We start from the raw sequence: 19718 nt of genomic DNA, 5'->3' as shown, positions 1-19718 counted from the left end.
TTTATTTCACACTCCGTGGAATCCAATGAACCTTAACACAGTTTACTTCTTTGCTTCCTTTGAAAAGAAGTTATCTCCATATTATTGTATTTTGTCACATTCCTTGCATAAATAGGTCAATGCTAATCTCATGCTTAAAGTAACACTACATGCTGGTGACTTGTTTTTGAACTGTTTTTTGTGTGCAAAGTCCCAAAAAGGATGATGCTTCTAGTGGCTTATCATTTCTAATCTTTTTAAATTTGAACCAATGTTGGAGTAGATGGAAGTTATAATGTGAGTTTGGACCAGTTATACTAATGACTTCCTGTCTCTATTCTCTCCAGCTTCAGGATTGTGGTCTTCAGAGAGTCCACCCAAAGTTGAGGAAGAAGAGGCTGAAAACGACTGGTCAGCTCATTCTCATGTGAAAACCACTGTTGAAGAAGATAAAGAAGCTGTCATGGTAGAAAAAAAATAGTGAGCTTTTAGAAGCTGCGGAGAGAGCTGATACTGTGACTTTGGACCCTGGTAAAGCTGAATCTGAATCAGAAGAAGTTTATGCTGAGCCTTCTGAATCTGCCTTTAAGAATGTTAAGTCAGACTCTACAGAAAATGGACAACAGAAAGAAATTTCAGATGTAGTACCCTCTGCAGATTCTGACTCCAAGGAAGCCAAACTAGAAACTGCAGAGGAAAACACAGTTGAAGTTACTGAGCCTGTGCCAGCAGAGTCGAGGGATGCTGTAGACATGCATGAAATTAATGATGAACGAAAGACAAAAACAGAAGAGATTTTAGACAAAAATTCTCCAGTTAAATCTAAGGAATCAAGTGATAGCCAAGCTGATACTGGCAATGGCCCTGATGAGCCAATGACCTCAAGTTTGCATTCTGTTATCCTGGAGGAGACTATCAGTGCTCAGGAGCTTTTGCTGCCTACTGAATCGGTTCTTGAAAATGCTAAAAGAGTTGAAGTGGACCGGCAGGTTAATGATGGTGAAGCTGACGCTAAAGAAGAGATACGCTTGAGTTCTGCATCTGCCATGTCTAACTCTGCAGATTCTATCCATGAATTGGAGAAGGTGAAGATGGAAATGAAAATGATAGAATCTGCATTGCAAGGTGCTGCAATACAAGCTCAGGTACTTGATGTCTTCCATTGTTTTTTATTCTGTTTTTATTAGAAGTTCACTAACGTTATTCCAAGTTTTTCTGAGCTCGTGAGCATATTTCCTTCTCTTGTCCTTTTTTCCCCTTCATATGCTCATCACTTCCCCAATATGGAGAATATGCTTTTACTACCTTTGACTTATTTGATTTTGAACTTTACTTTGTCTTTCATGTGTTCAACTTTGAGATGATATCTTCTGCTCTGTCCAAGAGAAAGGGAGAATTCTGCAGTATTGTGGGAACCAATAGTCCAGAGATTTTATTCTAAATTGGCTGGTTGGAAGGCTAATTCCTTATCTCTAGCTGGTAGGGCAGTTTTAGTGAAGTCAGTTTTGTGCTCTCTTCCGACTTATTTTCTCTCCCTTTTTAGAATTCCAATTGGTGTGGTTAAGAGATTGAATTCTATAATGGCAGCCTTCCTTTGGGGCGGTTTGGCAGATAAGAGGATATTCATTGGCTGAATTGGAAGTTAGTATGCAAGCCGAAGAGGTTGGGGGGTTTGGGAATTCCGAATTTGACACTTCTAAATAGGGCTCTTTTGGGTAAATGGGTATGGAAATTTGCATCAGAGAAGAATTCGTGGTGGAAAAAAGTTGTGTGTTGCGTGTATAATTTAGACTTTAATACATGCTTAATTACGAATTCTTTGTCTAATCGGGCATCTTGGATTTGGAAAGGAATAATTAATAATTTCTTTTCTAATGATGATTTTGGGGAATGTATAAGGAAGAATTTGTGTTTGAAGATGGGGAATGGAGAGACAGTGCAATTTTGGCATGATTCTTGGTTGGGTTCGTTCCCTTTAAAAGTTAGGTTCCCAAGGATTTTTGTTCTATCACTGAATAAAGGGGGCAAAGTTGCAGAATTCATGAAAAATTCTTCTTCAGGGTGCTTCTGGGACATTAAATTAAGGAGGAATTTGGTGGACTGGGAGGTTGAACAGTGGATGCAGCTTATGTCCTTATTGAATTCTACCTCTATCATCTTTGCAAGATGACTGTTGGGTCTGGACAGGGAATGGGGAGGGTTGTTTTTCAGCTAAATCTTGTGTGAAGTGTTATTTTGATTGGGCTGGTAATGAGGAAGATGATGGTACTTGGGACAATATTGTATGGACAGGGGTTGCTCCTCCTCGAGTCGAAACTTTTTGTTTGGCAAGTTGCTCATCAGAGAGTGGCAGTTAGAGAGGAATTGATAAAGCGAGGAGTTTTAGGGATTGAAGACTCGTTAAGTCCTTTGTGTGGTAAGTGTGTGGAGTCGGTTTCTCACCTATTTGTTCATTGTGAGGTTGTCAGCGGCCTGTGGTATAGATTCTTGTCATCTTGGAATGTATCTTTTGTGCCACCTCAGACTTTGTTGGATTTCATAATTGTTTGGAATGATTTAATCCCGAAATTCACCATTTGGAAGTTCATCCCTAGGGCGGTGCTTTGGACGGTTTGGAAGTGTAGAAATCATATTATTTGTAACCCCCTAGACCCGGCCTATGCGTTTCGACTAAGTCTAGTGGATCACATTATGATTATTAAAGACATTTTCCGAAATCGTTATTCTATCAATATAAAATCACATTATAAATAACATGAAATTATAAACAAATTATACTATCAAAATCCAACTCGTAAATATAGTACCAATAAATAATAATTTAATTTAAAACATGTCTTCAAATTCAAAATCACAATAAACCGAGCAGTACTAGCAAAAGAGTCATCATTATAAAATCCGATATTTAAAATAAGGTCCATGTCACCAAAATAAAGTCAACTTGCAAGATAAAAACATTACAATCTGATTCACTTCAAGAGATATGTTGATCCTCCAAGTGCTCGAACCGAGGTATCTAACCAACAGTATCTAAAAGGGGGAAAACATTTTCAAAAGGTGAGCTAGGCTCAGTGTGTCCCAACATTTCCATAAAATGTCAATAGGTACAAATCATAGTCCAGTAATCTTACAAATTCGTAAAAGAGTTTAACTTTTTGAAAATCATAGTTTAAACCCTTTTCTGGTACACCATCAGTAGTTCTCAAAATTATTTTCCATATAGCTTACTTTATGCACATAGCAAAAAGAAAGCCGACTTAAGGATAGGCTCTGAAGCTTGTATCCTTAAGCCCAAGTCAATAAGTCAATATAGCTTACCCAAAGCACACAGCAAAGGAAAGCCGACCTAATGAAACATCTTGGGGCCCTCAAGAGTCACATTATGCCCATTTAGCTTGATCAGAGCTATTCCATCGTAATTCAATTCCAAAATTCAATTGCACCGTGACATAAATTCCATAAATCCAAAAACATGGTAATCATATACCATTTCAAAACAAAAATTAGATAGCAGCCATATTCCATAAATTGTCACATTAAATTGGTGCATCCATAAACAATAACCAATAAATTCGGTGTACCACATATTAAAACCAATGAAACAGTTCAATAATAAGTAGGGAACACACCTCGATAATAGGTTCAAATAGCAAATCTACTGATTGCTGGTTTCACCACGCTCTGCTACAGTTTTCAAACCTATTTAACAATAACACTATATTACTTATGAGTAATATATATAGATCCCTAAAATCATAAAATTTACGGTCTTACGGGTGAATACTGGCACACGTGGTTTAACTGATATAGAAGAGCAGGGTCGAGCTGTCGAACGATCCGGAAAGTCTCTTGTACCTTCAAACAATAATAATTGATCAGCCTCAAATCTTATTTAATTGTTCAAAGCTAGAATTTTTAAATATCTAAGCATTTTTCGGGTTTGACTATCAATTTGGGGTATTTCGAGTCCGAATTTGGCCAAACGGATTGCGGAAACGGAATCAGGACGTCGAAAAATATAAAGTATGATTTTTCGAAAATTCAAATTCTTGGTCAAAGTCAAAGTCAACCACTTTGACCGTCGATTTGGAGTCCTTCGGGTTCGAATTTGACGAAACGGACAGCGGAAACGGATTTGGCACGTCGAAAACTATCAGGATAGGTATACTCGGAAAAGATTAACGGTCGTTTAATGCTCGGTCAAAGCCATTTTAAGTTTTGGTCAAAGAAAGTCAACGGTCAACGGTCGGGTCGGGTCAACGGTCGGGTCGGGTCAACGGTCGGGTCGGGTCAGACCGGTCAAACCGGTTCGAACCGGTCAAACCGGTCAGAACCGGTTGAAAACCGGTTAAACCGGTTTCCAGCAGCCACTCGCCCTGCGGCGGCGCGTGTGGCGCGTGAGGCGTCCTCCGGGGCCCTAAAAATCCCGGAAAATTTTCTAAAAATTATTTTGAGCGATTTCGAGATACTTACAACGATCGGTTCAAATTTTTGAACGGCGGAGAGCTCGATTTCAAATCGGCCGAATCTTTGACTACACCACCTCCTCACGCGCCGCCGTCTACGGCGGACAAGGTTGACACCGGTGAACTCGGAACGGCACAAGGAACACGATGGTGCGGGAGGTGTCGTAAACGGAGCAACGATCAGCGGTGAATTTAAGATTTTCTCGGCAATAGAGCTAACAAAACCGTCGCTACTTTGACTGGAAATTCCCGACGTGTGGCCGCGTTTCGCTTCAATTAATTTGAAGGGTTTGTTCCTCGCTCGATGATGAACACAACGGTGGTTTCAAAACAACGATCAGAATTCGGACGGCGTTTGGATCGGACTTGAAAGTGGAGGTGTGAGAGGAAGAAAATTGAAGGAATAGCATTTGTGATTTCTGATTGTAAATCAGAAATCACGCTTAAATCATCAAGCCTACAGACAGTTTTAGGGGAAATTCAAGGCTTGGTCCCTGAATTTCCTTTACTTCGAAAATGGCATACAAGTTTTCATAAATTTTAATTTAGTCACTTAATTTCACCCATTTTCACAATTTACCTCCAATTTCAATTAATATTATTTTGTAAATATTCGGGTTGTTATAATTCTCCCCCTTTACAAGAAATTTCGTCCTCGAAATTTACCTTATGAGAATAGTTGAGGAAACTGAGCCTCCATTGACTCCAATGTCTCCCAAGTAGCTTCTGAGGGGCCTCGATTACTCCATTGAACTTTGACCATTGGAATTCGCCTATTCCGAAGAACTCGTTCATCTCTCTCTAAAATCTGAATTGGCTCCTCTTCATATGACAAATCCGGTCTCAGCTCTACTTCTTCAACCTGAATAATGTGACCTGGATCTGGACGGTATCTCCTCAACATTGATACATGAAAGACATCATGAATACGACTTAGCTCAGAAGGCAACTCAAGCTGATATGCAACAGGTCTTACCCTCTTCAAGATACGAAATGATCCAATAAATCTTGGACTCAATTTACCCTTACGCCCGAATCTCAATACTTTCTTCCAGGGTGAAACTTTCAAAAAGACCTGATCTCCAACCTCAAACTGTATATCTTTCCTCCTTTGATCTGCATAAGATTTCTGCCTATTAAATGCCTCTTTCAGACGGTCACGGATTAATCTGACTGTGTCCTCCGTCTCTCGCACTAACTCAGGTCCCAACGTTTTCCTATCACCGTGTTCATTCATTTTTCCCCTTAATATAAACCAATCACTTTCTTCCAATGTCCATTTTCTTTTATTGTTTAAGATTAATTATCCAACAGTTAAAGATTAGTAATTACTAGTTAAAATTAGATGTTTATCAAGATACCGTACTGTTTCTATCCTAATAACAGTGAAAAAAGATTGCAAACTAACAGCTGAAAGCTTGGAACAGAGAAAATCCAATGAAGCAGAAATGGAGTCTTTGCGAGAGGAATATCATCAAAGGGTTTCAACACTTGAAAGGAAGGTATGTTCCTAGCATTCCTCTCCCTTTTTTTTTTTCTTAATTTCTAATATTAATTTTTTGTTTATATTCCTTGTGATATTGCATGGAGAAATGTTAGGATATATATATATATATATATATATATATATATATATATATTCTTCCACTTGTCCTCTAGTGAGTGAACAGAATGAACTGTTATAAATAGCATATTCTTGGTTATGTAGGAAAGCATACCCATTCTTTTGACTGCTTATGGGGCCTTGCCCTATTTGATCACATAAATTCCATGCCCCCTGAAGTTCAAATCTAGGACCTCCCAATTAAATCCCCAGGATCTTATTATTGGGACGCTGAGTTTGGGACTAAATAAAATATTTTTAAATGCCATGTATGTTTCTAAAATTTCTAGCATATTATCTCACCTTATCATTCACTGAACAATCTATTCAAAAGTTTTAATATTCTAGATTTTTCTATTTTACTAGTCATTAATGTTACATGCGTTGCTCATGATTGGGTTTATTTTTTTTAGTTTACCAAATAATAGATTTTTATTCGTGTAATTAAGCAACATAAATTCAAATTGTTGAACATGATTAAAATGTTATTATAATAAAAGAAATTTAAATCATAATTAAAGCCTGAATGAAAATAATAATGTTAGTTAAATTTTTGTGATCTATTTAGGTAGTACTTGAATGAAAATGCCTAAATTTTGGATGCTAATGCATCTATTTTATAGTAGTAAGTCCTAGTTTAATTGATATATAATTGAAATATCAGTAGAAGCGTAACTCAACATTGAAGAACTTAAATTACAGTGAAAGTATAATTTAACCGGGATAAAAAGTGTAATTCAAGCTTCAATAAAATATTTTTCTAATTTATTCTAATGTCGGTTTAGTAAGATAACAAACAATGAGGATAATTTCATTGTACTTTTTTTTGTTAGTTAGCAGGAGAATAATTCAATAACATTTACTGCCAATGTCAGAACCAAAAAAACCTGCCCCTGTTTTACCTTCTTTCTAGTTCAAATAACCCACCAAAATTACCATTAGTAACTGCCAGGGGTCATAATAAACAACATAAATTTTTTTTGATAGAAGTTGGAGGTCTCATTAAAAACTCCCTTCGTATTCATTCACATACTAAGAAGTATGTTAACGAACATTGGAAGGAAGAAAATAGTACCTCAAAGTTTATTAATAATAATACCCAATACAAAAGATAACACAGAATATCCTCCTATGGCGATATTCACCATTACAACAAACACCTTAAGCTCATAAAACCTCATCCAAAGTCACGATCGAATCACCTTATTTCTAAATACACCTCCAGCAATAGAATTAAAACAATGCAACAGAACATAATACAAAAGAGACGCAACACCTGCAACCATATAAACTAAATCAAAACACAATTAGAGAGACGAGATCTAATGAGATTCGTCTTCTTCAGGAGTCCAAGAGTTTGGCTTGAATGAAGGCTCTATCTCATGCACCATGATCTTGAAGGAGTTGTCACCAACCTTCAATTCCAACGTCGCATCAATTCTCGCACCAGCCTTTGCGAGGACTTGAATTTTTGCCCGATCAAAGGATGATGGTGACTGACAGCTTTCATCGATTGCTAGTAACTGACCCCAACAATCAGCAATGTTCTTGAAAGTATCCCAATTCCATATGTGAAACGGAATACCCTCGCAAACTAACCATACTCGGCAACACACCATTACCAAACTCTCTGACCAAGCTTCGACTATGGAGAACCACTCTGCGAGAGTCTTTGATTTATTGTTCTTCACACTTCTCAATGAAGCAGAGTCTTCGAAAATCATTAATACCGCATTACCAGCAACTCTCATTAAGGAGAAGCCAGTGAGGCCCTTTGCATGCATTTTGTCTAGCGAGATGACCGATTTTGATAAATTCTTTGCACCACCCCACTAGACAATTACTCAACACCTGAAGTTTTTCTTCATATATAATGCCTTCAGCTTTATAATGATTCTTCCTCGAATCATCTTCCATCTCGGACTTATGAAAAACACCTGTCGAGGACTTTCTCCAATAAGAATGTCGAGGTTTGAATTTAGTGAAAGAAACACCAATTTTGCTGCCGTCGATATGATAGCCATTCATTTTTGAGATCGCTCTCCTTGCTTCTTCGATTGATGCGAAGCGAATGAAACCAAAGCGAACTCCTTTTGAATTTCTTTTATTTGGAATAAAAGCATCAAGTACCCGACCGTGAGAGCAAAATAAAGATCCAAACCTCTTCCAATGGATCTTCTCTGGTAAATTCTCAATAAATAACGTGTAACATCCAGACTTGTCATTACTCCCCGATTCCCTCGTGGACACCATCTACTGCAGACTTTTTAACGCAACACCCAGTTTTAACAGGCACATGAGTTCTAGGAGATCCTACAGAAGCTGGATTTGGCAATGGCAGTACTGTAGGAACAGGAAAACGTCCATTCTTGTCAAAAGCATCAGAATCAGTAACTAATCCTCTTTTAACAACAAGATTCTTCCTTGGCATCTCAATGTGCAAAAGGGACCTCAACTTAGCATCAAAAACCATTTTCTGAAGGGCATCCTTGGCAGCAACTGCAAATTTTGCATTTGAGAAGAGAGCGAAACCCTTAGGCTTTTCTCCCTTGAAGTTCAATTGTGAATCTTCATAACCTGGAAGCCATCTAAGTAGATTCTGTAGCTCTCTCTCTCTTTGACGTCTTCAGGCAGACCCATAATGAAGATAGTACAAACCTCGTCATGATTAGAAGGGTGAGATGGCGGAGAAGGTGCAGCTGCAGAGGGTGTATGAGCATGGACCGAAGGTCTCTGCTGGAGAGAAGGGTGGATTCCAGCACCATGCATGTGATGAAAGACTGATGAAGTGAAAAACCCATATACTAGACGAACTAATATGGAAATAAAATTTCCAGAACAAGAGCTCAGAGCTGAATCGGCAGTGTCGGAGGAAATCCACCAATAGATGAGTCTGAAGACTGTGACGGCAGAGGAGAAAAGCAGAAGGTTTGTGTAGATGCTCGTTTTTATCCGGGGCCGAGTCGAAGCAGACTCGAAACAATCACAACCTAACCCGACCTTGAACCAGTTCCAGGCCCAATTCAAGCCCAATGGACGACAGTTGATTACAGAGGAAAACAAAGAGGTTAATGTTGGTTTTTAGCAGTTTGTTTTATATATACAGAGGGGATTAACGACTGGAAACGGACAAGGGGAGATTAGCAAAAAATAAACAGAGGAAAACTAGGAAGCATCACACAACAACAACAAAAAATTAACCGCAAGAAGGAGATCACAAACACACAGAAAAAAGAGAAGAGGGATATCAGCAAGGAACCGAGAGTAGAATAAAAAAAAACCTTCCTTATCGTTTCTTTTGACAGAAAATAGTAACAAACAGAAAAAATATTGTATTGTTTTTTTCCATTTGAAGATCAAAGAGGAATTCCTTCCTTTCGGTGAACCAGAGCAATACAAAGAGAAATTCAATTCATACAAGGTTTTTCTTCGTTGTTATTTACATTAATTTTTTATCTGTTCTTCAATTGTTTTAATTATTATTATTTTTTTTTAAGTGCAAATCCAAAAATCTGAAAATAGAAGTAGATACCTTCGGTATAGCTTTGTTATTGAAATTGAATGGATCATAGACTCTAGAGTTCCACTGTCGAGGTGATAGATCGTCGAAGTTGGGTAGGATTACCATGAGTGATTTGAGTCCTTGCATGTCATTTTTTGGGTCATGGGTTATCATCTATCGGGGTTTCAAAAACATAGAAATAAATAAGGTTTAAACTTACCGTAATGTTTGAGCATCACACCATTGTTGAACGGTTGAGCATAGCACGAGAGAAGATAAAGGTCGTTGGAGAGAGTGAATAGCCGAGAAGTCAAGGAGATCTAGGGGCCATTTATGAGTGTTTGGTGATGTCAATACCGGATCGGGATTCCGGGAAGTTATTTGAACACTTTGGGTTTATTAGGCTCGGGTCTTGGTCTCACCAAATCACTAAAGAAGGCAACCGGAGTGTGGGTCTTGGCTATTTTCTGGTTATGGGTTTCGGTGACAAGCGAGAAGGTGAGGAGATTGGAGAGGGAAAGTTAATGCAGTGGTCAAAGTTTGCCCAGAGCAGAGAGCCAATACTCCTCTGTTCGAGACCTCAAGGCAATGCATAAATTGAATTAAAAAACAAATAGGAGCGGCGGAAATGTTTGATTTAGTAAAGTTACTTAAGTTTTTTTTTGTTAAGTTATATATTAAATTTTTCAAGTAAATTAGAATTTAGTCACTATAACTTTAGGGGTAAATTAGCTTTTGATCCTCCTAGGTTTAGCTCATGTTTATAATTTAGTCACATGTAGGGCTTGATTTTGATTTCTTTTTTTTTTAAATTTGACCCGATTTAGTTATTTTCATATTTCAATTTTAGTTGTAATTTTCATGAATTATTTAGGTTTAAGTCCCTTATATTTATGCTTGTTTTTATTTAAGTCATTGTTTTAATTTTTTTTTATTAGTATGTTTAATTTTATGTACGTTTAAATTTAGTCATTACATTTATGTATATATACTTTTTAAATTTTTAGTTTAGCATGTTATGTTTTTGTTTTTATATTTGAGTCATATTTGTACATCATATGTTAATAAGCATGGTTTATGATTTTTTTTTAGTTAAAATATGTGTATATGATTTTTTGTATGTCACATTGTATGATATTTTTAATTTTGTTTAATCAATTTTGACATGACATTTTTTTCTACACGATTCGCATGATACCCTCATGTGCATAACTCGACCATATTACATAATCGGACTAAGGGTAATACCCTTTTAATTTAAAATTGTTTTAAGTGGGCAGTCATAACTGATTTGAGGTCCGCTTTTAATGATTTTTAAAATAAAAGTGTATCCCGAAAGTGAACCAAAAAATTGATTCGTCACCTAAAATTTGGGAACGAGAGAAAAAGAAATATTCGCTTATTTAAATATATCGAGAAAAGATTGTTATATCTTTAAGATATGGTCTCGATATTTGTAAATAATCGAACATTCTTTATCTTTCTAAAATGACTTGGTAATTTTAATTTAATTTGTTTGAGTGTTTTTGAATGTTTTAAATTTACATTTTTATTTTATGGGATCAAAACTCAAATTAAGTTCGAATTTGTAAAGTTCATTGCAAAAAAACGTTAATTAATCGGCTAGGTACCGCTTTAGGGCGTTGTGGGGGTGCTAATCTTTCCCCATACGTAACCGACTCCCGAACTCATTTTTGGTAGCGCAGACCTCAATTTGTTTTAATTAAAAATTAATTTTTATTTAAAATGAAAAAATATTTTTGGGTGCCCAATCACACCCTAATCAAAGATTGGTGGCGACTCTTTGAACAATATGTTTTTAATGAAAATAGAATTTCAAAATTTTCGAAACGAGAGGTTTTTAAATCGCATTTATTTTTAAATTAAAAATCAATTGAAAGAGGTAAACTAAAAATTAATGTGGTTTTTCAAAATCTCACCTTTTCACCATTTAAGAAAAATCGTTTCGACAGTTTGGAGCAGTGAACGTCTGTTCTTGCTGAAACTGCTCACTGCGTTTGTTCTGCCGGCGAAGTAAACTGAAGTCTACGTATCACCCCTGGAAATAAAATTTCCAGAACAAGAGCTCAAAGCTTAATCGGCAGTGTCAGAGGAAATCCACCAATAGATGAGTCTGAAGACTGGGTCGGCAGAGGAGAAAAGCAGAAGGTTTGGAGTAGTGAGCGTCTGTTCTTGCTAAAACTGCTCACTACAAAATCATGGAGAGATGCAACTATTCTCGACACTAAGAAAATGGGTTATGGTCGCAAAAAGGCTCTGAGTACGGTGGAGATGCGATGTCCGGTGTACGTTCAACGGATGGAGACGAAAACGGCCGTGAGCGGCGTTTAGATCTACGACGAATAAGAGTCTTAATCGGAAAACCAAACCCAGAATAGGAAACACCTTGTGCCGGCGATCTTCCCAGGAAAAAAAACGGCGTCAAAACGGTGGTCGGAGTGTGACAGATGACGGCGGCGGCGGGTGGCGAACAACGACGGCGGACGACTGGTGGTTGTCGGTGGAGAGACGCCTGGGCTCGTGGAAATTTGAAATTTGAAAACGCCTAGGTTAGAGAGAAGCTGGAGCTTCTCTCACTAAAACACGTGGGTAAAACACTGTTAATAAACAACATAAATTAAACACACAATAACTGATGGTAACTACTAGAGACCATTGATGCATAACAAATAATAAAAAAAATGCACCAAGTCTTATTGCCAGCCTTGCTTCTAGGGGTATAGACCTCAGTAATTGCAGTTCTAAGATATTTATATATTATAGATTTAGATGCCATGTTTCATTGTGCATACATGTTTGATGTCTATGAAGTGTATGGGCCTTGTTCAAATATCTACGGGTGAGCAAAAAGTCGGTTAAACTGAATTAACCGATTAAACCAAAAATTTTCGGTTGGCTTATTCGTTTAGGCAGTTAATTCTGTTTTGATATCCAAATTGAATAAACCGATTGATTACATGTATATATTTAACTAATTTAACCTTGATATAAAATTAAATATTAAAATATGAAATAATTCAATCTAATTATTTAATTAATCATATATATGTTTAATGTAATAATGACTATTTTATATATAAAAATATTAGAAAGAAAAAACTGTACTTCGATTTGGTTATTTCAATTTCAAGTTTAAAGTCGGTTCGGTTTATTCGGTTATCTGTATATAAAGTCCGAACTGTCTGAATGCACACCCATACAAGTATCAGCTTTCAGACTCAGTTTCTAGTTTGTTGAGTGCTCAAAGTTGATTTTAGGCAAGAAGAATATAGGTTGTCAATGTTAAATATCTAGATAAATTGATTGTAGAAAGACTATGATATTGCAGCAAGTTTGAAGTCAAAGGTTATTTTGTTAAGCTTTATTGTAATTGCAGTTTGTAAAGCTAATTGCATCTTGTGGTTATAGAAATCGTTTAGTAACTTTTTGTAATGTCCGACATACTAAAGTTTATAGACAAGGTGGAATAGGTTCTCTATAAGACTTCTACTTTTCAGTTGTCTCAATATCTTGACTCTGAAAAAAAAATATTTGTCATGTCTTTTAGGAGTGTAGCGTGGTTTTGAATACTTCTTTTCTCTTTCTCTCTCTTATAAGAGCAACAACAATAAGGTGATCTAATGCTTTAACTTGCCTCCATATAATTCAAAGGTTGCCACACAATAATATTCTGCTTTCATCTTACTATGCTGTTTGATTATTTCCATTACCTAATAAGAAGTTTCTTGCTTGAGATCTGATTCATTTAGGGTAATTTTGAAAAGTTATAAATGTTCTGTAATTGCAGTTATTTGAAAACGATGTGAATGCATAGTGCTTTCATAGAAGCTGGTGATAACTGCACATGTATTCTAGGTAGGAAAAGGTTGTCTTTTTCAGCTCAAATATAATGTATTTTAAACTTCTCTCTCGGTGTATGTTTTTCCAGGTTTATGCCTCGACTAAAGAAAGGGATACTCTTCGAAGAGAGCAGAATAAAAAAAGTGATGCCGCTGCACTTTTAAAGGAAAAAGATGAAATAATTAATCAAGTCATGGCCGAAGGTGAGATCTGCAAAATTTTAGCACATCAAATGTGCTATAACATTTTTTATCTTATTCAAAAGAATCAAAACCATATTATTTTCCTCTGTCATATATCTTGCAACTTGTTCGATAGTCCTCGCATAAATTCTTTGTAATGAAATTCCTGTAAAAAGTGTCCAACTATAATGGAGAACATATGGACACACTTAATTATCAAGAAATAACTTGAGCAGGGTTATCTGCAGCACTTTTAAGAGGATTAGGTAGGCCGGGTATAGGTTGTAAATATAGAGAACTCCCTCAATGGGAGTGGTTAGAGTTCTCTGTATATATCATCAATATGTTGCCCACTTAACCCTCACCTGGGGCTACAAAAACGGAGGCTTCTATAATTTATTATGGAAATGTAGTGTAAAAAGAGTACTCCTGGTGCATCTACTTCTGCTTCTCATTGTGATTTTAGTTGGCTAGATGATTATTGGGCAAATCTGATCCCTTGTTGTCTCTGAGTTCTTATTGCTAGATATTTGTTTCTCCTCTCAGGTGAAGAACTTTCCAAGAAGCAGGCTGCTCAAGAAGCTCAGATCAGGAATTAAGAGCTCAGGTATGACAATATGTTTTCTTGTTGTTTGAGTTTTCTAAATTTCTTGTAAATAGTCTCTTCTTTCTCTTCACCTTTTTACTATTCTTTTTTCCTTGCATTTTTGTTACTCTAGATTAAAGAACTCGAAGAGGAGAAGAAAGGCCTGACGACAAAGCTTCAGGCAAGTGCATGTCTTAGAACTGGAAACGTAGTTGGTTGATTACTTTTTCTCCTTCCTTTTATATCTAGAATTCAAGGTGGTATGAGCTTTAATATAAGACCTTTTGTTGTTTTTTTAATTGGTTTTCCATAGCAGTACAAGGTTTAAACTCAAAATTTTTATATCATATGGATTTGCTATATTTTTTAATACTGGTTGGTATAGAACTTTTATTTCATATTCTCTCTCCACACGTTTGGATACCTGGTTTTTTTATAAGAAAGTTAGGTCTCGTTAAAAACCCCCTTCTTGATTAAAGGAGCTTGTAGGAAAGCTCCTTAATCAGCGGAAGGAGGAAAAGAGTGCCTAAATATTATATTCATCATAATAAATTACAAAGGAACAACAATAAGAATCCCCTAACAAAAACAGGAAACCAAGAAACAACCCTAAACAACCATAAACAACAACACTAACTCAGCCTATGCCTTCTTTAGCTAAGGCATCAGCCTCTAAGTTGCCTGTCCTTTTAACCCATCTAACAACACCTTCAAAGGCTTTAAGCCTATGAACAATATCTTTAATCAAGAAAGCATACACATCAGGACATAATTCAACCTCCTTGATCCAATCCACTGCCACCTTACTGTCACTCTCAATAATCAAACGGTCCTTGATCCTCTCTCGAAAATTTGCATAGAAAGACAACCCCTTAAGAATAGCCTTTAATTCCATCAAAGTAGGAGGCCCCGGACCAGCGGGTTCCTTGAAAGAGCCTATAGGATACCTGGTTTCATATTTGAGATTTTTAATATGGTAGATCGAACTTCATAAAAAACTACAGGATGGTATTATTCTGTAGATGCATTCTTCTTTAAAAATGGCCTTTTACATGGATTGCTGTATGCCATTGTTTGCTGCTGTATTGTTTCATTTATCTTCCTATCAAAACTATATAAAAAGGAAAAGAAGCATTGCTTGTTATTTTTTACTAATTTTCTTTATTGCTTCATTTTGGTCCAACTGATGTGAATGAATAGATTACCCTAGTCCTTGAGACCTGAGATGAAGTTGAAATTACCCAAGTTCTCTACATGGGGGATATTGTATTCTATTTAGTATCGTCACTTGGGTTTATTTTTGTTTGAATTCCGTTTAATTTAATAGAAAGAATTGTCATTTATTTCAACTTCTTCATAGTTATGCTCCTTGAGAGTTGAAGAAAAGAGGTGTTCCTCTTGTAGATTTACTATGTCCTCTATGTCAAACGGAAGAAGAAACAATTCATCATCTCTTTATTTTATGTCCTGTTGCTTGGGAGCTGTGGAATAGGTTCATCAAGTTATGGGAGGTTTCTACAGTTCTGCCAAGAGATCCCCTGTCTTTACTTTGCTCTTGGTCTTTTATAAGGCCTTCTTCTTCTATCTGGAATTTTATACCGGGAGTGGTTTTGTGGTCGCTTTGGAAGGCTAGGAATTTAGTGGTGTTTGAAAATTTGAACTTTGACAGTCATACTCTGTTCTTCATTTGCAGATTTAGGCTTGCCAAATGGTTTTTAGCTAAATTTCCTAAGGCTAATATCCAGGTCGATTTATTAATAGGTGATCCTCGGCTTGCAGACAAGAGTGCAGTTAATTCTCCTAAAAAGAAGAAGGATCTCCGCTGGTTTCCACCTCCACCTGAATTTTACAAATTCAATGTGGATGGGGCGGTTAGAGGTGATGGCTTGAAGGGTGGAATTGGAGGATTGTTGAAAGATTCGATTGGCTCTACTTTGGTCACTTTTTCTAAGGCTGTGGGACCAGGTCCTCCTTTGTTTGCTGAGTTGAAAGCTATTAAAGAAGGCATTGATTTGTTTGTTGATTCGGAATGGGTGCTGAAGGGAAGACTAATACTTGAGAGTGATTGTAAAACGGCAGTGGATTGGATTTTGAGACCTTTTGCTGCCCCTTCGTTTTTCAGTTCTTTGATTGGGGAAATTGGGAATTTAATTTCTGCTAGGGACATTATGGTTAGGCTGGTTCCTAGGGCTTGTAATTGGGAGACAGACAAGTTAGCTAAGGAGGGGATAGGTTGATTGTCTTTAGTGTTTTAGTGGTTATGTTTGGTTTTTATTTAGGGTGTTTATTTGTAATCTTTAGTCTTATGTAATCTTGGTTTATTAATCTACTGAGGTACTCTTTTCTTCCTTCCGCTAGTTGCCTCTTCTTAAAGGCAACTATGAGGGAGGTTTTTAATGAGACCTCCTTTTCCTATAAAAAAAATAGTTATGCTCCTTGATATGCTTTCAGGTTGAAGAGAACAAGGTAGAGAGCATAAAAAGGGACAAAAGTGCTACAGAGAAATTGCTACAAGAAACAATTGAAAAACACCAAGCAGAACTTGCGGCTCAGAAAGACTTTTATACAAATGCTCTAAATGCTGCGAAGGAGGCTGAAGCACTAGCAGAGGCCCGTGCCGACAATGAAACTAGAACTGAACTAGATAGTCGGTTAAGAGAGGCTGAAGAACGTGAAGCACTGCTTGTAGACACTTGAAGAGTTAAGAAAAACCTTAAGCAGAAAGGAGCAGCAGGTTTTGCGTTCTATTAATTAGGATTCCAGATTTTATCATTCTAATTAATAATAAAAAGCACGATGTTATTCTCATTTTCTAACAATGTAGGCTGTATATCAAGAAGACATGCTTCGCAGGGACATCGAAGATCTTCAAAAACGTTATCAGGTGCACTGAGTTTGTACTGACCTATATAGATATTACATCTTACCTTGGTACTTTTACTCAAGAATTTGTTTCTAGTAGCTCACACCCCAAATTTTGTTTTCTAGACAACCGAACGTCGGTGTGAGGAGTTGATTGCGCAAGTTCCTGATTCCACTAGACCTCTTTTAAGGCAGATTGAAGCAATGCAGGTGAAATCTGTGGTTCTAATGTATTCTTAACAGTTTTCAAGGACTAGTTCTCTTCATATATTTGTGTCGATATTGATCGTTGCTCTGTTCTTAATAGGAAACAACTGCTAGAAGAGCAGAAGCTTGGGCTGCTGTGGAGAGATCTCTAAACTCTCGCCTGCAGGTGTGTACATTGTGTACAATGTTATAGCATGTTTTGACATCTCATGTGAAGCTTATAGAGAGTCTTATCTGATAATAACCTATTCTATTGAATTTACAGGAAGCAGAGACAAAAGCTGCAGCTGCGGAAGAGAGAGAGCGATCTGTGAATGAACGCTTATCTCAAACCTTGTCACGAATTAATGTTCTTGAAGCTCAGGTTCTTCATCTGTGACTCTTGTATGTTTTATTTGTGGAAACATTTCTAGATATCAGCTTAACCTTTGTTTTGCTTTCGTTCAGATTTCTTGCCTTAGAGCGGAACAAACACAGATAAGCAGGACCCTTGAGAAAGAGAGGAAGAGAGCTGCTGAGAATAGGCAAGAATACCTTGCAGCAAAGGAGGAAGCTGATACTCAAGAAGGTCGGGCAAAGCAGCTTGAGGCAGAAATTAGGGAAGTAAGATGGAAACATAAGCAAGAGTTGCAAGATGCTCTTGTGCATCGAGAACGACTGCAGCAGGTTGTGCTTTTGATTCATTGTTAGGTTAAAATTACTACTAATCACTTTGCACATGTTTGACCAAGCAACTTATCTCCCCCTTTTGTGTCTGTATCTTCAAAGAAAACTATCTTCATTTGAAAATGTGTTTTTCTTTACCTTTGACGATGAAAAAGACCATTTTGTATTCTTCACATGATTACAGACGATAAACGTTGCATATAGTATTTGGAAAATTCTCTCAAATTATCTGCTGAAGTTAGATGAGGCATTCTTTTGAGAGTTTCTTACACCTATATGAACTTAAGAACCATTTTACCTGAACTGTTAGCATTTAAATCTGATCTCATGGTTCCATTTACCGAAGGAATATTTTCATTTGTCACAGGAATTAAAAAAGGAGAAAGCAGCTCGGTTAGACTTGGAAAAGACAGTGCATGTGCATTCTACAGCCGTATCTGAGCAAGCTCCGATAGCAAGGCTTAATTCCACTTTGGAGTATGGTATGGTGCTTCATATTATGATGTAGATGATATTATGCTGTTCTTTACTTGTTATACAATTTCGGAGCAGGAAGCTTGTCCCGGAAACTCTCTACTGCTAGCAGCCTAGGAAGTATGGAGGAAAGCTATTTTCTGCAAGCATCGTTGGACTCATATGATGGTTTATCCGAAAAGAGATATATTGGAGAGGCAACTTTAAGTCCACTCTACATGAAAAGCATGACCCCCAATGCGTTTGAATCAGCCCTTCGTCAGAAGGAGGGTGAACTTGCTTCCTACATGTCTCGTTTGGTATGTATTATTTTTGTTTGAGCTCCTGAATTCAAATATAACCGTTGAGTCCTTAGCTACATGTATAAACTGTGTGCTGAGTACTGGATATTTCCTGATTTCAAGTCGTGGGTCGTATCTTTACTGTTTAAATAGCTTATATCAACTAGCTTTATCTGGTGTTTACTTCAGGCTTCCATGGAATCCATCCGTGACTCTTTAGCTGAGGAATTAGTCAAAATGACCGCTCAGGTGAGTTTTCCATTTGCTACCCAGTTAAGTGGGAGCGAGGTTATCTGCTCTGCGTGCTTACTCAAATCACTTCCTTTAACCTTTATCTACTGCAGTGTGAAAAGTTGAAGGCAGAAGCCACCATGGTGCCAGGAATCCGGGCAGAACTAGAAGCCTTGAGGCGGAGACACACTGCCGCCCTGGAGCTAATGGGTGAACGTGATGAAGAGGTACACGCCTTTCTAATACTGGATTCTCTTGCTTTTCTGGTTAACTAAAATTTATCTTCAAAGATGTGAAGAAGCTTAAAAATGTTATTTTGACCAACAGTATCACTATATCACTTAAGCAGAAGACAATATGAGCTTAGTAGCAATTCGAATATCTTCTACCTCGTGTTAACGTATTTTTCCGACTCGTTCTGGTTTTCCCATAGGAAAATGAGAATATTATATGTTCTTGTCGTTGCCCACAATGTTCTTACATTCAAGTGATTTAAACTTTTCAGCTGGAGGAACTCCGAGCCGACATTGTAGACTTGAAGGAAATGTACAGAGAGCAAGTAAACTTGCTTGTGAACAAGGTATTTCCCTTTGTTAAAACGTCATCTCAATTTATACATAACGCTATCTACTTATTTTTCCGATTCTAAATTCTATGCTAAAAGCTTCCTGTTTGCATTTGACAGATCCAAATAATGAGTTCTTCGTCGGGTAATTCTTCGTAAGCAATTATCTTCTTTTTTGTTCTTTTAGGTGTGGTAATTTCGAAGAAAGGATGTGTGCATGATGTAGTTAAATGCCTACAGAAATTTTGTTCTC

At 37.1% G+C, this 19718-nt stretch overlaps 1 pseudogene; it reads left to right on the top strand.

The window, feature by feature from the left end:
* The window catches only part of LOC120159505, a 20369-nt pseudogene extending 651 nt beyond the window's left edge, over window positions 1-19718 (top strand).

The sequence above is a fragment of the Hibiscus syriacus genome, unplaced genomic scaffold (genome assembly GCF_006381635.1).
Source record: "Hibiscus syriacus cultivar Baekdansim isolate YM2019G1 unplaced genomic scaffold, ASM638163v2 tig00111366_pilon, whole genome shotgun sequence".
NCBI lineage: Eukaryota > Viridiplantae > Streptophyta > Magnoliopsida > Malvales > Malvaceae > Hibiscus > Hibiscus syriacus.
Note: the sequence above shows the minus strand (reverse complement) of the source record. Positions and strands in the feature narration are given on the sequence as shown.